The following is a 20,079-nucleotide window of genomic DNA, read 5'->3' as shown; positions in this document are numbered from 1 at the left end:
TCAATTTTCAGCATAATCTTGTGCATGATTTTCTAAAGCATAGACATGATCAGCAGTTGAACTTCCCAATGCTCCATTGGCTTCAGATTAGAAAAGTGAAAAATATCCTGTACTCTAAATCTTTCCAAGATTTCACCAGTCTCTTTGAACCTTCATTTGTAGTTACAGTTGGGACCAAAAATTTCTGCAAAAGATGGAGGGGGGGGGGGGGGGGGGGGAGAGAGAGGAGAAGATGGCATGAGGGAAGGAAGAGTGAGGGAGAAGATGGTGGGAAGGGATGGGGAGAGAGAGAAGAGAGCCAGCATTGAGATGGGCGGATTAGATAGGGGAACAGGGTAAATAGCTGCAAAATCTTGGCGAGAGCAAATGGAGGGGTAAACACAATCGACAGAATCAGGGGAAGATATGGAAGATGGTATCTTTAAGAAAGAAACCAGGCGAGCCGGAGGGTAGATGCGAAAGAATCCAGGCGAGCCGTTCCCATACGACATGGCTGGTAGGGATGGAAATAGAATAGATAATATTTATCTAAATATATTTTTATATCCGAATCTATACCGATATAAATAAAAATTTGAACATCCAACTAATATTCATATTATAAAATTAAAAAAAATAAATAATTATATTAATTTGATTTACCATTCACTTAGTAATTTTATTTAGTCTATGGTTATAAAATTTAATTATTTGACCTATATCTATATTTGTAACCATATTTTTGACATTTGATTTGCATATATATCTATTTTAAATAAATATAAGTATAAATTTTTGCTTCCGACTAATAACCGTATCTATATTTGTATTCTAAATAAAATAAATACATATATAGATATATTGATATAGTGATGTTTGATCCGTATTCAATTTAATTTCAACCCTAGTAGCCGCGATACGTGAGACAGCTTAAACTTAAATAAAAAGACAAGGGCTTTGTTTGGTATCCAAGAAAACAAAAGGTAGCTAATAATAGGATTACTGCGAGTGAAGACAACTCCGGTTTTGCCCTCCAACGTGATCTCAATATCTAGGATCTAAGATTAGATCCAAAGATTGTTGCGGCCAAATATGAAATAACCAGTGTTGTGGTTCAAATCTGGCCCGAGAGTGACCATGCCGGAGGAGTCAGGGGAGCCGCCGAAACGTGGAGGAAGAGGATGAGGTTGGCCTAGCATCCCGAGTTCCGAGGTGTGCTCGGCGGAGCATCTCGGTCTTAAGGAGCGGGTTATATCATTGGAGCGGGCACCCTGAGCTTGGTCGAGGTGAGTCGGCAAATACAGGAGGCACCCCGAGCTTGGTCGGGACGTGTTGGCGAATACAGGAGGCGCCCCAAATTTGGTCGGACGAGTCAGCAAATATCCGAGTTCGAAGGAGCTTTTGAAGGAGTTCGTAGTCGGACTGGTTCTAGGCCGGACCGAAGTTTCGTTTGGCTGGCGTTGGTGTCTATTGGGCCGAAATTAGATGGCCCTTTTGTTGTGGGCAGGATGATCTATTTCACCCTCCATCTTTTGCCTCCTGACTTCCGAGGTCGAGTCGCTCTTTGGCTCGGGTGAAGAAAGTAGCTGGACTATTTGGCGTCCTGCGTTTTAGCCAGGTGCTCATGAAGTGGCGCGCACCGAGTTGGATATGCATGTCTTATCAGGGACCGATTGCTTTTGATCGTACTTTGTAAGGTGAGCTTGAATGAGTTAGGTTGCCACATCAGCTGAAGAGGAGGCGGCTGTGGAAGCTCTTTAATACATTGCATGTGCGCTTCCTTTTCGAAGCATAGCTGGACACAACGCGAGGGGCCAACCATCAATGCCCCGCTTTTTGAGAGCGTCTGTCATAATGATCGGCCTTTAGTGCTGTGATCTGAAGAGATTTGCTGAGACGACTCTGAGGCTTGCCGCGAGGTGAGATTTGACCGCTTCGTCGTTTGGAGAAATCGATCAGAGTTGTTGAAGCAGGCTATATAAAGTCCTGGGAGAGATCTCTAGGATTTCTATTTTCTCTCTTCTTTTTGGATGCCATCATCGATCTTAGGCTTTCTAGGAGGCCCTTGGACTATTTCGAAGCTCCTCGACAAACCCCTTGGCGACTTTTCTTCTTTCGTTTTCTCTGGTAAGAACCTTGGGTGGGTGTCTTCACCCTTTTCGGTTGCTCGGAGGGGCTCTTTTTCTATTTTCTTTTGCTTTGTTGTGAGCAAGGCGATGAGGTCGCCCTCGAGAGCCCTTGTACTTAGTGCAGGCCCATCTCGAGCTCGGGTTTCTTTGTCATCGGAGGAAGCTGACCTCGGTGTGAGTCATGGGCCGTATGGGATTGACTCAGCTATAGGTGAAGAGGAGCTGAGCCAGATTCGGACTCAATTTTTTATCCCCTCAGGGTTCATCCTGGGGCTTCTAGGGCCTGGGGCTGGAGTTGATGATCCTTTTGAGAGTCGGATCGGGGTGTTCGCAGATACACTCCAAGTAGGGCTGAGGTTCCCCGTGCATGGATTCGTGAACAAGCTCCTGGCAACTTATCACCTAGTCCCAGCGCAGCTCACCCTGAATTCATGGAGGATGATAGTGGGCTTCCTTGTCCTGTGCCTTGCACATAACCTATCATCCTCGGTCAGTGTCTTTCGGAGATACTTTATGTTGAAAGCTAACTCCATGGACAAAGGGTGGTGGTACTGCTCCCCTCAGAAAGGCTGCTTACTCTTACGAGTTGTGCAAATTTACGGATGGAAGCGCAAATTTTTCTTTATTTTCTTCGAGCGGTCGTGGGGGTTTAATCTGACCTAGAGCTTTCCGTTGGGAATTGTATCCTAAATATCAATCGTCAGCATGTTGATGATTGAATTTTGTAAATGAATTGACAAATTAATAAAGTGTTATTTGGCATTATTTATCATTTCATCTTCAAATGAACTCTTATATGATGAAGTCCTTAGTCCTTAGGACGACAGCATTATCGAGATTAGATCATTGTGTGACATATACGTTGGTTGTCCTCTTAACCAAGGAGTGTGGAGACACTGGTATGCCACACAGGTGAAGTGTAGGAGTACATTTCACTGAACGTGACCAATTCTGGAATGCTCTACTGTCGAGAGATGTTTCGAGTGGATATGGGTATAAGTTTGGCTCTCTGACCTGAGACCGCAACCTGTGACTAGCAAGCAACTCACTATACTTTGGTACCGGACTACCTGAATTTCTAATTTAGTGACGGAAGGTCACTGGGTGCAGTCAAGTTCTTGCATAGTCAGTTGTGAGTCAAGATGGAATTGACCCCTCCTGAAAATAGGAGATAATGTCTTGTGATTAATTTACCAAAATCTTGGCCAGAATAATTTCAGTGAGGAGTCACAGGATATCTAAAGTTAATCACATAATGGATGTACTAATTATAGGGTTGACAGTGAGCTCTAAGTCATCCTGGCATTAGGAGTCAAAGAAATTGAATTATACAGTAAGCATAGTACAGGGTTTCAGAATATTTGCTTCGCATATATTCGGCCTATCCGGACGTCGGGTACCATTATTAGATAGTCACATCGATTAGTGTAGGAAGTCGTTTCTATACTATCGGCTTAGGTTCGAACCTATGAGGTCACACGCATAGAAGATTCCTGATTGATCAAGAAGACTGATGAATGATTAAGAATCATTCAGGGATAATTTGGTCAATTTGATTGGCAAATTATCTTATAAAATAATTAAAATAATTATTGGAGGATTAATTAGTAATTAAATTACTAATAAACTCAATTTGATTGAGTAATTGTGCTAAGGATGAGCCAAATTGAATTGGATTCAACTTTGGGCTTAATCAGGATTTTGACCTGATTGGATTAGGTTGGAACCAAAAAGGACTTAAGCTGATCAAATTAATTTTAAATTAATATGCGCTTAATTGGGGATTGACCTAATTGAATTAGGTCCAACACAAAGTAATTAATTCAATTTGATTGAGTTTGGATGAGCCAAAAATTGAATTGGATTCAATTTGAGCTCAATCAAGGTTTGACCTGATTAGATTGGGTTCAACCAAATTGTTTTGTTTTAATCCGGGTTTGACCAAATTTGATTAGGTGCAACCCAAGAGGATTAGGCTCAGATAATGTGGCAATTAGTGGTGACATGGAATTGGATTTCATGAATTTTAAATAAACCAAAATTATTGCATGGCGCATGGACCCATTGCTTGACACATGGCGACATTTTTTGTTGTTTGAATTTGAATTCAAACATTAAGAAATATATTAAATGATTTCATACATCAAATAACTTTGCTTGCTAGCATGTGAACCTCTGAATCATTTAAATTCAAATTTCAAATGAAATATATGCAACAAGAGGAAGGAAAATTCTGCTGCATGGATTTCAAATTCCTCCCCTCTTGCACATGTGTTTAAAATTTGAATTTAAATCAGATTTGGTTGAGATCTGATTTGGATTGTTCCTATTCCTTTGCATGCGCCAACTAAAGGAGATTTTTTGAAGATAAATTTCAAATTTTGAATGAAAATTCGGAGGCCATTAAAAGGGGTCAAACATGGGCACCAAAAATACATCCATTGCAGCATTCTTCCTCACACACCTCCTCCTCCTCCTCTTCTCCATTTTAGATAGGGTTTTTAGGGTGAATATCTCGAAGATTCAAGATCAGATCTGAGTCCTTTACTTTCCTTACAAACCTCATCTCCATCTACTTCAAGATGATTGATCAAGAGTTGATTGAATTCCAGCGAGCAGATTTCAGCTTTCAAGTGTTCTGCAGCTGCTAGCGCTGTTGCGGAAGAAGATCCTTCAGGGCTTCGCGTGTATTTCTCATAGAGGCCATTCATATACGTGACTGCGAAGTCAAGGATCAGATCCATAACTTTCATCCATCATAAAAGGTATTAATCTAGCATTAATCATTTATTATGGTGTCAAGGTCTAGGTCCGATTCTCCGAGGTTTTACCCTCTTTTGGGGCTCCTCACAGAGATATCTCCAGATTCCATTCGATGGATATTCGGAGATTAATTGGAATAGAGTTCTTAAGTTTCAAATCTGATAGTTAATCATGCATAAAAGTTTTAGCATAATTGTTTAAGCGATTCCGGCATAATCCTATGTGTTTTTAATGTGCTGATTTTTAGATTTGATCTTGTAAGCATGCATGAATTAAATTGTTTGATTTATTTTTCCGCTGCATTTTTGAAACTTAAAAAGAATTATGTGTGGCTTGATCCCCCTTATAAAAGGGTACGTAGGCAACCCGATCAGGTTCAGCTATGGTTTTTTTTAAAAAAAATTCAGCATGCTTAAACCGAAGAACCTAGGATTCACTTTCAGTGGTATCAGAGCCAGGTTCATGTTTAAACTTTTATGTTTTAATTTTTGCAATTAAATCTGAAATCATTAACATGTTTAGATTAGATCTAAAGTATTTTTTATGATTGATTTAATTGCTGATTATGCATGATTAACTAGATCTAAAATTTTGAATGCATATGATGCATGTTTGTGTTAAGATTTGTAACATAAACAAATCTAAAATCATAATATTATTTAGATTAGATCTAAATTAAATTTATGATTCCATTGATCTCGAATTTTAAAAAACAAATCAGATCTGAAAATTAAAAAAAAAATATTACATAAGATGTATGTTGTTTGAATTAATTCATGTAGTTATGTATATGTGATGTATGAACATAAAACATAATGACTTAAACATGAATTAAATATAATTACATGTGATTAATTACAAAAACTCAGATCTGAAAATGTGTTTTAAGAACTGAAAGATTGAAATTAATATGTAGTTAAAAAGAAATATGCAATGATCAAAACTTTCATAAGTCTAAACTTAATTAAGAATTTAAATGTTATGAAATAGAATTGTAACTCAATTAATTGACATTGCATAATTCTTTGGGCATATGGGTTAGCTTGAATCAAGTTCTTAGGATTGGGTTAGACCTAAGGTTAGAATCATTCATGGACTAATAGAATTAATTGATCAAATCTAATCAAGTAGTAACTATATTTGGTCAAGAAAATTTTAGGTCAATTTAAAATAGTTGTAGATGGATCAAGTCTATGTCTTTGATTAGACCAAGATGGAACTTGATTTAGGTTCAGAGGTGTAGCCCGAGTCATTTGAGTAATCAAATCGAAATTGATTAACCAGTCGGTGTCTAAGGTAAGTTTGGCAGTCTTGACCGGTAGTTTTTAATTGGGAGCTACTCGCACTGATTCGTCTTTGTCGAGTTAATGGCATATCCTTTCCACCGATCTCACTTACCTGGCTGACATGGTCAATCATATTTTGATTGGAACACTTAATGATTCGAGTTGACCCATGCCTTAAGAAAAACCAATTTGACTGATTTAGGTGCCTCCTTAACCGGTTTCAGTCTAATCTGATTTGGTGAAGTCAGTGGGAGAAATTAGACTAACCGGATCTTCTCATCTATCCTAATTATGAAATCATCTAAAATTATTTGATCCTTAAAATGGTTATTGGGATAACTAGGTCATAGCCTCCCATTAAGTTGGGTGATAATGGGTCCAATGTTTTGATAATTATTGGAGGCGCCACACGCCTGGTACTTATCAAGCATTGAAATTGTCATTCAATATATGATAAGTTAAGTGTACGTTCAATAGACTGTCAGGTGAGCCGAGCCACACTCGGGCTTGGTCATCTATTAGTTGATTAGACTTAACCCTATTATTTAATGGTTGGACCTGACTAGGATATTCGGTGGAGGCGCCACACGCCTGCCGAAAAACCTAGGGCAAAATCATCACTAGAAGTTGCTTGGTGAAGCAATTGGTTAAGAAACTACCAATAGGGGCATATGGGTTGGCCGAGCCACACTCGAGCCTATATGCGATCTATTGGGTTCTAGTGCCCACTAAAGAATTAGGAGTAATTTTTCGAATTAGAGGTAGAGGCTACCAATTTATATAAAATAGTGGAAGTACCTTTAGACTAAAGTCCAAGTCTATTGAGTTTAGTCAATTCATATACTAATAGCCTAATTTTCTTTTTATGCAGAAGTGGCCGCTAATTTGTCACTTTTGCTCATTGTTGGACAATGACAAGTTGACTGGTCCAAATTTCAATAATTGGCATAGGAAACTGAAAATAGTGCTAGAGCATGAGAGGATCCTTTATGTGATAACGGATCAAGCACCTGAGCAGCCCGCTGCTAATGCATCAAGATTGGCCAGAGATACTTATCATAAGTGGCTTAGTGACCGGATCACTATTCGATGCATCATGTTGGCAGCAATGAGTGATGAGTTTAGTAGGCATTTTGAGAATACGCAGTCAGAAGATATCATTCAAGTGTTGAATGAATCATTCGGCGTCCCTGACGATATTGAGAGGCACAAAACTAGTTGTGCCATCTTCAGCACCCGAATGAAAGATGGAACCTCGGTAACTGATCATGTACTGTACATGATTGAGTTGATCGAGCGTCTAAGCTCTCTTGGCTTTCTCCTTCATGATCAATTGGGGAAGGATGCCATACTAAACTCATTGCCTGAATCATACCGTCCTTTTCTCACTCATTTTTGTATGACGAAATCTGTAGTGAATTATCACCAATTGTTGGAGTTACTACAGACGTTTGAGAATGATCACCAACTTCTTAAGAAGGTGGTGAACTTAGTGGAAGGTTCATCCAAGGGTCGCCCTTTAAGAAAGGAAAAAAGAAAAATAAAATCCAAAAAAAATTGGTGCATCATACTCAGCCTAGTCAGAAAAAGAATAAAAAGACTGATCAGAGAAAGGCGGAGTGCTTCTTCTACAAGAAGCAAGGACATTGGAAGAGGAACTGTCCTCTTTACATTGCATCCCTCGATCCGAACTGGCCTAAGAAAAGTGGGCAATCAATTGCCAATCAAGGTACTTATATGATAACACCTTGCAATTTTTCTATTTGTGATAATTCGACCTGGGTATTGGATACCGGTAGTCCTTTTAATATTTGCAATTCGTTGCAGGGGCTACAAGTCAGTAAGAGGTTTGAAGAAGAAGAAAGGTTCCTGAATGTTGGAGATGAAAGACCAGTTTCAGTTCTAGCTTTAGAAATTTTTAAACTTGAATTCAGCTCTCATATAAATGTCCTTAGTGATTGTCACTATTGTCCAAGTTTTTTATTGAATATCATTTCTGTAGGCCTTTTGGCCAAAAATGGTTATGAAATATCAATAAAAAAAGATTATTGCAATGTCATTTGGAATGGTGTTGTTGTAATGAATGGAATTCTGAGTAATGGCATTTATATTTTGTCACAGCTTGTTCATGTAATGTATAAATCCAGTAAGCACCATAGAATAGATAATGTCACGGATGTCTACCTTTGGCATCATAGGCTAGGTTATATTAACAAGAACAGGATGAAAGGTTAAGTAAAGAGGGAATCCTCGATGTTAATGATTGTGAATCATTGACAACCTGTGAATCATGCCTTCTTGGTAAAATGACCAAATCACCTTTTACCGAAAAAGGTGAACGAGTCAGTGATTTATTGACCCTTGTACATTCTGATGTATGTAGGCCAATGAGTACAAATGCTAGAGATGGGTATTCATATTTCATTACGTTTACAGACGACCTTTCGAGGTATGGTTATGTCTATTTAATGAGACATAAATCTGAAGTATTTGAAATGTTCAAATTGTATCGTAATGAAGTAGAAAAACAAACTAAAAAGAATATTAAAACTCTTCGATCAGATCGAGGGGGTGAATACCTTTCCAATGAGTTTTTGACATATCTAAGAGAGAATGGGATTCTCTCCCAATGGACTCCTTCTGGTACACCGCAGTATAACGGCGTATCAGAAAGAAGAAATCAAACCCTGTTAGACATGGTTCGATCCATGATGGGGTTTGCGAGTCTGCCCATATCCTTTTAGGGATATGCACTTGAGTCAGCCTGCTACATTCTAAATAAGGTTCCAAGTAAGTCGGTAAATAAAACACCACATGAGATGTGGACTAGATGTAAGCCGATGCTCTCTCCTTAGGGTTTGGGGGTGTTCGGTGTACGTCAAACGTTTAAAAGTAGACAAACTTGATCCCAAGTCTGACAAATATTTCTTTGTCGGTTACCCTAAAGAAACTAAAGGATATTATTTCTACCTTACTGAAGAACAAAAGTTGTTCGTAAGCAATAGAGCTATATTCTTAGAGAAGGAATTTCTTGGAGAAGAAAGTAGAAGCTCTAATGTTGAGCTTAGGAAAGTTCAACATATTGAAGACTCGACACCATCCACTAAACCAGTTGAGTCTGAATTGATTAGATCAAATCCAGAACCTATTTTAGATGTACCATTAAGGCGATCAAGTAGAGTACTGTTGGGAACCCGCCCATGCCGCAGAAAATTAAAAAAATTCAGATGGCAGCGGAAGAGGCATGCGCGGGATCGACGTTCATCACATGAACGTGTTTCAAAAATCGTTCGTAGATAGATTAGGATTAAAAACTTTAAAACTATTTGGAAGATCAGATCTTCACCTTGTGCGGATAGATGATCACCACAAACTGATGATCGTGGTTTTGGAAGAAGGCTCGCTTGAAGCCATACACGTGTCCGGCCTCTACGGATATCCACACGAAGCAGAGGACCAATCCAAACGCTCCAATCTTCCCGAGGTGCTAGCTCTCTTGTAGAGATTTGTTTTGATGGCTGATGTCCTCCCTTTGAATCAACCCTTGATTGTACTTGGGAGGAGGAAGAAGATGGAACAACCAAGGAAGAAGATCACCAAGCTTTGCAGCCTTTTTCTTTTCACTGCGTTGGAACCTAAGAAGAGAGGAAGGAAGGGAGCACGCCTCTCTTCTTTTTCTTGGTGGCTTGCGGCTGAAACCAAGGGGAGAGGAGAGAGGGCGTACAGCACAAGGAGAAGGGCTTGAATACCCTAGGTGCTGCCGCCTCTTCTCCTTAAAAAGGATGTGGAGCTCCTAACATTTAGGAGCTTCAAATTAAATTCCTTAAGAGGGGCGTCGGCCCCTCTTGTTGCCGCACCAAGATCCAAAAGGAGGAGGGGCGTGAGCCCTTCCCTCTTGTGTTGCCCTAGTCCTCCTCTAAGGAGGATTAGGAGGCCCCTATTTAGTTTAGTCCTAATCTCATTAGGCTTTAACCAAATCATGAACCATTTGGCTTTAATCTAGATAAGTCCTAATCCAATTAGAACTTAAATCAATTATGAATCAATTGAACTCTTCAATCCTAATCCAATTAGGAGTCTTGTTAATTCATTAGATTAATAATTAATTAGGACTTAAGAAATTCTAATCCAATTAGGATTTATTCAATTTTAGTCCTAATCCAATTAGGGCTCTAATTAGAATTCGAAGTCCTAATCCAATTAGGACTTCTAGGAATCCTATTCTAAGTAGAAATCCAAATTGAATTCAAAATTCTAATTCAATTAGGATTGTAGGAATCCTACTCCAAGTAGGACTCCCAGTCCTACTCCAAGTAGGACTTCCAGTCCTAATCCAATTAGGACTTTAGAAATCCTACTTCAAGTAGGATTTGTGTTTAAGTCCAATTAATTAATTCTCATTGTTCTTCAACTGATTTTCAATCGGATTGATTACTCGTGATTCATAATCACATTTCAACCATTGGATCGGTCAATACTTCTAGTGTGTGTGACCCCATAGGTTCTATTCTGACTGGTAGTGAGATACATTGCAATCTCTATCACAATATCATTGAAAACTCCTTTCAATGGGTTGGAACAATTCCAACTCAACTCATCAGGGTTGGAACAGTTCCAACTCAACTCATCAGGGTTTTTCGATCATCAAGATATTTTCTGTGAGTCTCACCATCCACCAGTGACACCTAGCAGCATGTAGTGGCTTTCCAGCAGAATGGAATATAATGATGAACCTCTAGGTGCAGTTATCGTATGATATAGTCCTACTATTGTGGATCCCTACAGAACGGAGGTTATGGACAACTCGTCAAACCCCATCGTCTGTCATATGTCAAGATTTATTCGACTTAAGTTCGAGAGTGGAAAACTCTTTCTCCACTTTGCATACTGCCCCGGCCGAGTTCTTACGAACTCAGTCTTATAAATCACATAGGATCTCTCCTTATCTACCAAGGTCGATAGATTCCATATAGGTGCATACCCTACTCCTACAGTGAACCTATTGCAGCCAATCTACACTGCATGGATCCGTATGTCTAGAGACCATGTATACGTGCAGTCAAACTACAATAACCTCACTGTGAGTAGCCGAAGCACCGCAGGTCAAATGACCAGTCACACTACTGCAATATCAAGCAAGTCACTGACAAGTGGATAGACATCCAAGTGACTTCTTGTCTTGGTCACGCTCAGTACCCTTGTTCTTTAACAAGCACTTGCACTATTACTTCAGTGTCGCCACACCGTGGACTCGAGTCTCGTCCATCCACAAGGAAAGCAATGTGTGCACTGATCTCATCGGATCGATCATCGTCCTCATAATGATCCATTAATAAGGAGCATTTTAGAAATTAATCACCAATGATGCATGGCTTAAATTCTTAACTCTTAAAAAAATGCATCATCATCTTATTAATTCTTGGACGATTCATAGACACATTAACAATATGAATGAAAAAGATGCCTTTTATTTATTCAATAATAAATAGTCAAGTACAAAATTATATCCTAGAATTAACAATGTGTCAGCCAGATTGGCTTCTAGGGCATACGTCTAATAATCTCCCACTTGCACTAAAGCCAATCAATCATATATCTAAGTTCCATCTTCTCAAGGTGGGCTTCAGTCTTTTACTAACTCAGCTGCTTAGTGAACGGATCCGCCACGTTGTCTGCGGAGTCTATTCTCTGCACCTCGACATATTTCTTCTCAACATAGTCGCGTATGAGGTGAAAGTGCCGCTCTATATGCTTGGACTTCTGATGAGACCTTGGCTCCTTAGCAAGAGCTATAGCACCATTATTATCGCAGTAGAGTGTTATGGCATCTGATGTCATCACGTCCAACTCTACAATGAATTTCTTGAACCAGAAGCCTTCCTTAGCAGCTTCAGAGGCAGCGATGTATTCAGCTTCCATAGTAGAATCAGCAATGATCAGTTGTTTAGAATTTTTTCAATTCACCGTACCACCATTGCACAAGAATACTGATGCGATCCGATAGAATTTGATCCGTATCCCAAGATTCTTGACTCTTCTTGATTTCTGGGAGGATGGTTCCGACCTGATTGTGGATATGATTTTTGAAGATCCGTCCGTCAGATCGATCTCAATTTTGGATATGTTGTAGATCTCCGCGTTAGCTTTCCAGCGGTAGGCCGTGGGTCTAGAGAGGACATCGAGATCTCAAGATATCAGCCTCTGACTGATGACTACGCAGGAGAGGACGGGTTGATAATCCGACGGGATGGAGTTGTTTGTAGAGGCTGGTAGGGATCAAGGAGGAGAGGAAGAAGAGGGACAAGGTGGCTGGCCTCTCGGGACAGAGGTGGTGCAGCCGGACGAAGGAGGGGGCGGCGGCCTTGGACGGCGGCCTAGGGAGAGGGGAAAGGCGTCGCAAGAAGAGAGGAGAGAAGGGAAGAGAGCTAGGACAAAAGCCTTTCAATTAATTTTTGCATGCTGAAATAGGTGCTCACCACATCTATTTTTAGGTGGCTACCTGATCCCTTAACTTGACTTGATCTAATTGAATTCAAGAAACAACTAAACCCAAAGCGACTCTAATAAAGGCCAAGTCGGCTAGCCCGAGCAAGGCGATGCTGAAATAAAATTAACATCAAGGACTCAAAAGCAAATAACCAAATGATTCAGTCCGAGGCGGTCTAGTGGATCCAACTGCATCACTCCACCACGCTTCCCTTAACCTTGTCCTCAAGGTCGGAAGTCAGGAAAACGATCAAGTATCTCAGTCTCAAACTCCCATGTGGCCTGGTCTGCTGCTCTCCCCAGCCACTCCACTAGTATCTGGGTTTCCAGTCGTCCTTCTACTCATATTCTACGCTTCGCCAGCACTCGAACCGGCTCCACTACCTCGTCCTCCGGTGACTCATGTATGATTGGGCCGACAGATGTCTTGGGTCCAAGCCGGGCCCTCAGAAGTGACGCGTGGAATACCGGGTGAACTCTCGATGTAGTCGGCAATGTTAGAATACCCGCCCATGCCGCAGAAAAATTTCAAAAATTTTAGATGCAGCGGAAGAGGCATGCGCGGGATCAACCGTTCATCGCATGAACGTTGTTTAAAACCGTTCGTAGATAGATAAGGATTAAAAACTTTTAAAAATATTAGAAGATCAGATCTTCACCTTGTGCGGGTAGATGATCACCGCAAACTAATGATCGTGGTTTTTGGATGAAGGTTCGCTTGAAACCGTTCAAGTGCCCGGTCTCTACGGGTATCCACACGAAGCAAGAACCGATCCAAGCTTTCTATCTCCCCGGGGTGCTAGCTCCCTTGCAGGGATAACTTTGATGGCTGATGTCCTCCCTTTTAATCAACCCTTGATTGTGCTTGGGAGGAGGAATAAGAAGGATGAAGAGAGGAAGAAGATCAAAGCCCCTGCAGCCTTCTTTCTTTTCCCTGCGTTGGAAGGAAGAAGGGAGGATGAAGAGGCCACCTTTCATTTTCTTCCTTTGCTTGCGGCTGAACTAAGGAAAGGGGAGGAGAGGGGGCCACGAATTGGAGAGGGAGAGGGCTTCAATGAATGCCCTAGGTCATCCCCACGCCTCCTCTTAAATAGCATGTGGAGCTCCTACTTTCTAGGAGCTCCTTGATTAAATTCCAAGAGGGGCGTCAGCCCCTCTTCTTTGCCGCACCAAGCAAGGAAAAGGAGGAGGGGCGTGTGCCCCTCCTTCATGGTTAACCTAATCCTCCTCTAAGGAGGATTAGGAAGGTCACTCTTGGTTAGGTCCTAATCTAATTAGGTTTGGACCAAGGGTGAACCAATTTGGGTTTTAATCTAGGTAAGTCCTAATCCAATTAGAACTTGATGAGCCATGACTCAATTGAACCCTTCAATCCTAATCTAATTAGGAGTCATCTTGATTCATTAGATTAATAATTAATTGGGACTTAAGAAGTCCTAATCCCATTAGGATTTATTTAATTCTAGTCCTAATCCAATTAGGACTCCAATTTGAATTCGAAGTCCTAATCCGATTAGGACTCTAGAAATCCTACTCCAAGTAGGAATCCAAATTTAATTCAAAACTCCTAATCTAGTTAGGATTATAGGAATTCTACTCCATGTAGGAATCCTAGTCCTACTCCAAATAGGATTCCCAGTCCAAGTAGGAATCCCAGTCCTAATCCAATTAGGACTCCAAGAATCCAACTTCAAGTAGGACTCTTGTTTCAAGTCCAATTAATTAATTCCCTTTGTTCCTTCTTCAACTTATTATCAATCGAATTGATTACTTGTGATTTCTAATCACGATTCAACCATCGGATCGGTCAATGCCTCTAGTGTGTGTGACCCCATAGGTTCTACTCTGACTGGTAGTGAGATATATTGTGATCTCTATCACAATATCATTGAAAACTCCTTTCAATGGGTCGGAACGATTCCAACTCTACTCATTAGGGTTTATCGATCATCAAGATAATCCCTATGAGTCCCACCATCCACCAGTGACACCTAGCAGCATGTAGTGGCTACCCAGTAGAATAGAATGATGAACCTCTAGGTGCAGTTATCATGTGATACAGTCCTTCTATCGTAGATCCCTACAAGACGGAGGTCATGGATAACTCGTCAAACCCCTTCGTCTGTCATATGTCAAGATTTATTCGACTTAAGTTCGAGAGCGGAGAACTCTTTCTCCACTGTGCAATTTGCCCCGACCGAGGTCTTACGAACTCAGTCTTATAAATCACATAGGATCTCTCCTTATCTATCAAGGTCGATAGATTCCTTGTAGATGCATACCCTACTCCTACAGTGAACCTACTGCAGCCAATCTACACTGCATGGACCCATATGGCTAGAGACCATGTATTTGTGTAGTCAAACTACAATAACCTCACTGTGAGTAGCCGAAGCATCGCAGGTCAAAGGACCAGTCACACTACTGCAACATCAAGCAAGTCACTGACGAGTGGATAGACATCCAAGTGACTTTTTGTGTTGGTCATGCTCAGTACCCTTGTTCTCTAACAAGCACTTGCACAATTGCTCCAGTGTCCCTACACTGTGGACTCAAGACTCGTCCATCAAAGAAAGCAATATGTGCACTAATCTCAGCGGATCAATCACCGTCCTCGTAATGATCCATCGATTAGGAGCAATTCAGGAATTAATCAACAATGACACATGCCTCAAATTCTCAACTCTTGAAAATATGCGTCATCATCTTATTAATTCCTTGGACGATTCATGGACACATAAGAACATGAATGAAAAAGATGCCTTTTATTTATTCAATAATAAATAGTCAAGTACAAAATTATGTCCTAGAATAAAATAATGTGTCAGCCAAATTGGCTTCTAGGGCATACTTCTAACAATCTCCCACTTGCACTAAAGCCAATTAGCGATAAATCTAAGCCCCATCTTCTCAAGATGCGTTTTAGTTTTCTGCTGAGTTATCTGCTTAGTGAATGGGTCCACCACATTTCCTGTGGAGTCTACTTTTTGATCCTCTACTTATTTCTTTTTGAGGTAGTCGCTTATTAGGTTAAACGTCCGCTCTATGTGCTTCGGTTTCTGGTGAGACCTTTGGCTCCTTAGCTAGTGCTATGGTGCCTTTGTTATTGCAGAAGAGTGCTATGGCATCTGATGGCATTACACCTAATTCTGCAATGAACCTTTTAAACCAAAAGGTTTCCATTGCACCCTTAGAGATGGCTTAACATTCAGCTTCTAAGGTAGAATCTACAATGATTGGTTGTTTGGAACTCTTCCAATTTACTAAACCATTATTGCACATATTCTGATGTAGACTTTCTATCATCAATATGTGTGCATCCTTCTACCTTCAACTCTGATATTCTTCCAAAGACCAAGAATAAATCTTTAGTTCTTCTTAAGTACTTAAGAATATTCTTCACAGTTATCCAGTGCTTCTTGCTTGGATTTGACTGATATATGCTCGTGACACTCACAGCATATACTATATCATTTCACGTACATAGCATGGTATATATGAGGCTCCCTATAGCCGAAGCATAAGGGATCTTGCTCATCCGCTGAATCTCTTCAGATGTGTTAAGGCACATCTTCTTGGAGAGATTTATCCCATGCCTAAGGGGTAATAATCCCCTTTTAGAGGTTTCCATGCCGAACCTCTTCAGCACTCCCTCTATATACATATTCTGTGACAGGACAAGCATCCTTTTAGATCTATCTTTATAGACCTTTATTCTCAAAATATAGGATGCTTCCCCAAGGTCTTTCATGGAGAACTCTTTTAACAACCAGATCTTGACCGAGGTTAGCATGGGAATATCATCCCCTATCAGGAGGATGTCATCCATGTATAGTACGAGAAATACGACAGCACTCCCACTAACCTTTTTGTAAATATACGGTTCCTCTTCGTTTTTGATGAAATCAAACGTTTTGATTGCGTCATCGAAACGAGTGTTCCAACTCCGAGATGCTTGCTTTAGTCCATAGATGGACCTTGCAGCTTGCAGACCTTGTGATCTCCATCACTGGAAGTGAAACCCAAAGGCTGTTCCATATAGATATCTTCATTAAGATATCTATTCAGGAATGCAGTTTTCACATCCATCTACCAGATTTCATAATCATGAAATACTGCAATGGCAAGCAATGTTCGGATGGATTTTAACATGGCTACAGGTGAAAAAGTCTCCTGATAGTCAATGCCTTCGCGTTGACTATACCCTTTCGCCACTAGCCTTGCTTTACAGGTCTCTACCTTTCCATCCGAACCTATCTTTCTTTTGTAGATCCATTTGCATCCAATAGGTACAATACCTTCTGGTGGATCTATTAGGGTCCAGACTTGGTTGGAATGCATGGAGTCTAACTCCAATTATTTCTCGGAATCGATATCAGAAATCGCCTCGTCATAGGTTTTGGGATCTTGTATGTGATCCCTATCTCCCACTAGGAACATTTCCTCGGTATCCTCTTCTAGTATACCTAAGTATCTATCGGGAGGATGGGAGACCCTACTAGATCTGCGAGGTGATTGAGGGACATCGTGTACTGGCTTAATATAAATAGGTTCTATAGGCACAATGGTTCGTTGCTATTTAGAGACTTTCTCTTCAAGCTCAATTTTCCTCCCACTGTCTCTGTCAAGGATAAACTATTTCCATAAGATAGCATCTAGGCTCACAAACACTTTGTGATCCTTTGGGACGAAAAGTCGTATCCTAATGACTCTTTAGGATATCCTATAAAACGAGCATTAATTGTCCTATCCTCTAGCTTGTCTGCCTGTAGTCGCTTGACGTGGGCCGGACATCCCCAAATCTTGAGATGACCAAGACTTGGTTTCTTACCATGTCATATCTCATATGGTGTGGTAGAAACGGACTTTAGAGGGAACTCTATTCAATAAGTAAATAGCTGAAAATAGGGCATCTATCTAAAGAAACAAGGGTAAATTAGTGAAGCTCATCATGGACCGGACCATATCCAATAGAGTCTGATTCCTCCTCTCTGACACTCCATTGAGCTGAGGTGTACCAGGAGGAGTCCATTATGAAACTATACCATTCTCCTTGAGATAATCACGAAACTCTCTATTAAGGTGTTCACCTCCTCGATCTGATCGAAGAACCTTAATAAGTTTTTCTGTTTATTTTTCTACTTCATATCTTAACTTTTTGAAACTTTCAAAAGTTTCAGATTTGTGTGTCATACACATATCCATACCGTGAGTAATCATCGGTAAATGAAGTAAAAATTACAACCCCTAGCTTTCACATCGAATGGGCCACACATATCAGTGTGTACTAGGGTAAGTATTTCAGTGGACCACCCTGTGTCCTACAAAGAATAATTTGGCCATCTTTCTTTAAAGGCAGAATTAACAAATCGAATATGATTCGAAAGTCAATGAGCCCAAAAGTTCATTTTTTTTCAATTTGTTTATTCTGTCTTCTCCTATATGGCTAAGCCTGAGGTGTCAGAAATACTTTGGATTTATCTCATTTCTGGATCTATTAGATCCTATGGTTTTGACTGTTTGCTCAGATACATTCACAGATACATCCATATGTATGTGATAGAGAATGTCAATCATAAAACCACGTTGAACTAATTTATTTCTCAAATAAATGGAACAGTAGTCTTATAAAAATCCTTTTTGTACTAAACAAAATACAGAAATCAAATTTCTGCTAGCAATAGGTAATAGTCCCTAAGTATCCTGAGCATATCTGACATGCCTTCTGAAGGTCTGTCACCCTTCATATTTTTATGTTTTCCATGTATGTAGGACAGTTCCTCTTCCAATGGCCGTTCATGATGCAAATGAAAATATTTTTCCTTGCAATTGGCCCTTTTCTTGGAACTTCCTTACTTGGCATTTTCTCAGTCTTCTGCTTCTTCGCAGGCTTCTTCTTCTTCCAAATAGACTCTCTCTTGGAATTAGAAACCAACTCGACAGTAAGAACGATGCCCCTTGAACTCTTCAATGTCCCTAAGGTAGTTACCAATTTATTTAACAATTCTGTTTTGGTGCATACAATCTTGTTCATATGATAATTTACTATAAACTGTTCATATGAAGCTAGAAGGGATTGTGGGATCAAATCCGTTTGCAATTCCTTGTGCATGGTCATGCTGAGCTTCTCAAGCTTCTCTAAGTCCTTTATCATGGTCAAACCATGATCATGGATAGACTGCCCATCAAGCATCTTGGCCTTGAAGAGCCTCTTGGACATTCAAACCAAGCTGCGTGACTCTGATCACCATACAACTCTTGCAGGTGTTTTAATGTGTCCTTGGCAATCTTCATGTTCTCATGCTGGCATTATAATTTATTGGAGATGGATGCCATTATATAACACCTAACTTTATTGTCATCGTTCGTCCACCTGGCATGCGTCTTACGCTGATCAGTGATCGGACAGATTGGTAATACAGGGATTCCATGGTCTAGCTCATACCCTAATTTCTCACAATTCAAAACTATTTTGAAATTTGCTGAGCCAGTCTTTATAATTGGGTTTGGTCAAACGGTTGTTCTATAGGATATGAGTTAAAAATCTAGAAGCTGACATTATAATCCTCATAGAGTAAAGATTCTAGTTAGAATTTTGTACTTGATCCTTATTTGTTCTAGGGTCTTTTAGAACAAATGTACCTCCCACTATTTTCTCGAATTCCTCACACTCCCCTGGTAGGAAAACGGAAATCCTACGCGACTAGGGTTTCTAGTAGGTACTGCGGTCTCACCAATCTACATGGCACCTCACCTAACAGTTATTGGTGACACATAGATGGATGAGTGTACAACTCTTGTACAATGCTTCTCAAGCATGTTGCAGTGCAACTTGGTCTCTAAGCCATGAAGACCTCACCTAACAGTTATTGGTCCCATTTCTTAGTTAAGTCAGACCCACCGTATAATCGTAGGAAAAAAGTCATCATTGGGTCCTCACCTAACAGTTATTGGTGCCCAACCCCACCTTTACCCTACAACATCTCATGTCTATAGAGAGGTCCAGCCCCCCGATGCAACTTGCCCACTGTATCCAGCCGAGACAAATCAACATCAGAAAGACCTTAGCAGCTCTACTACAGTGGAAGACCTATTGACTTAATATTGGTTAATCAGGTCTTAGTGTTTGTAACTTGAGCTCTTCATAAGAGGTAATCAAACAATTGGCCAGGTAAGCAGGTGGGAGGCTCCCCTTTCTCAGAGAGTAAGGTCCTAATTAAGTAACCACCTTTCATGCTTTCCTAGACACCAATTAGATCAATTAATCTAATATGACTCGCTCATGTTGGTTCACTCTCGACTTGATTGAGGAGGTTTTAATTTAGGTCTCATTGGGTTTGCTACATCACATGTAAACCTATCTACCCGACTCTCATTCACATCACATGCAAACGGCACATCACAGGTAGTTATAATCGCAGCATCAAATAAAGCTA

Source organism: Phoenix dactylifera, chromosome 1, assembly GCF_051530095.1.
Source record: "Phoenix dactylifera cultivar Ajwa chromosome 1, Ajwa_hap1_PhDact_Kaust_v1.1, whole genome shotgun sequence".
In the NCBI taxonomy this organism is placed as follows: domain Eukaryota; kingdom Viridiplantae; phylum Streptophyta; class Magnoliopsida; order Arecales; family Arecaceae; genus Phoenix; species Phoenix dactylifera.
This window is presented reverse-complemented; position numbering follows the sequence as displayed.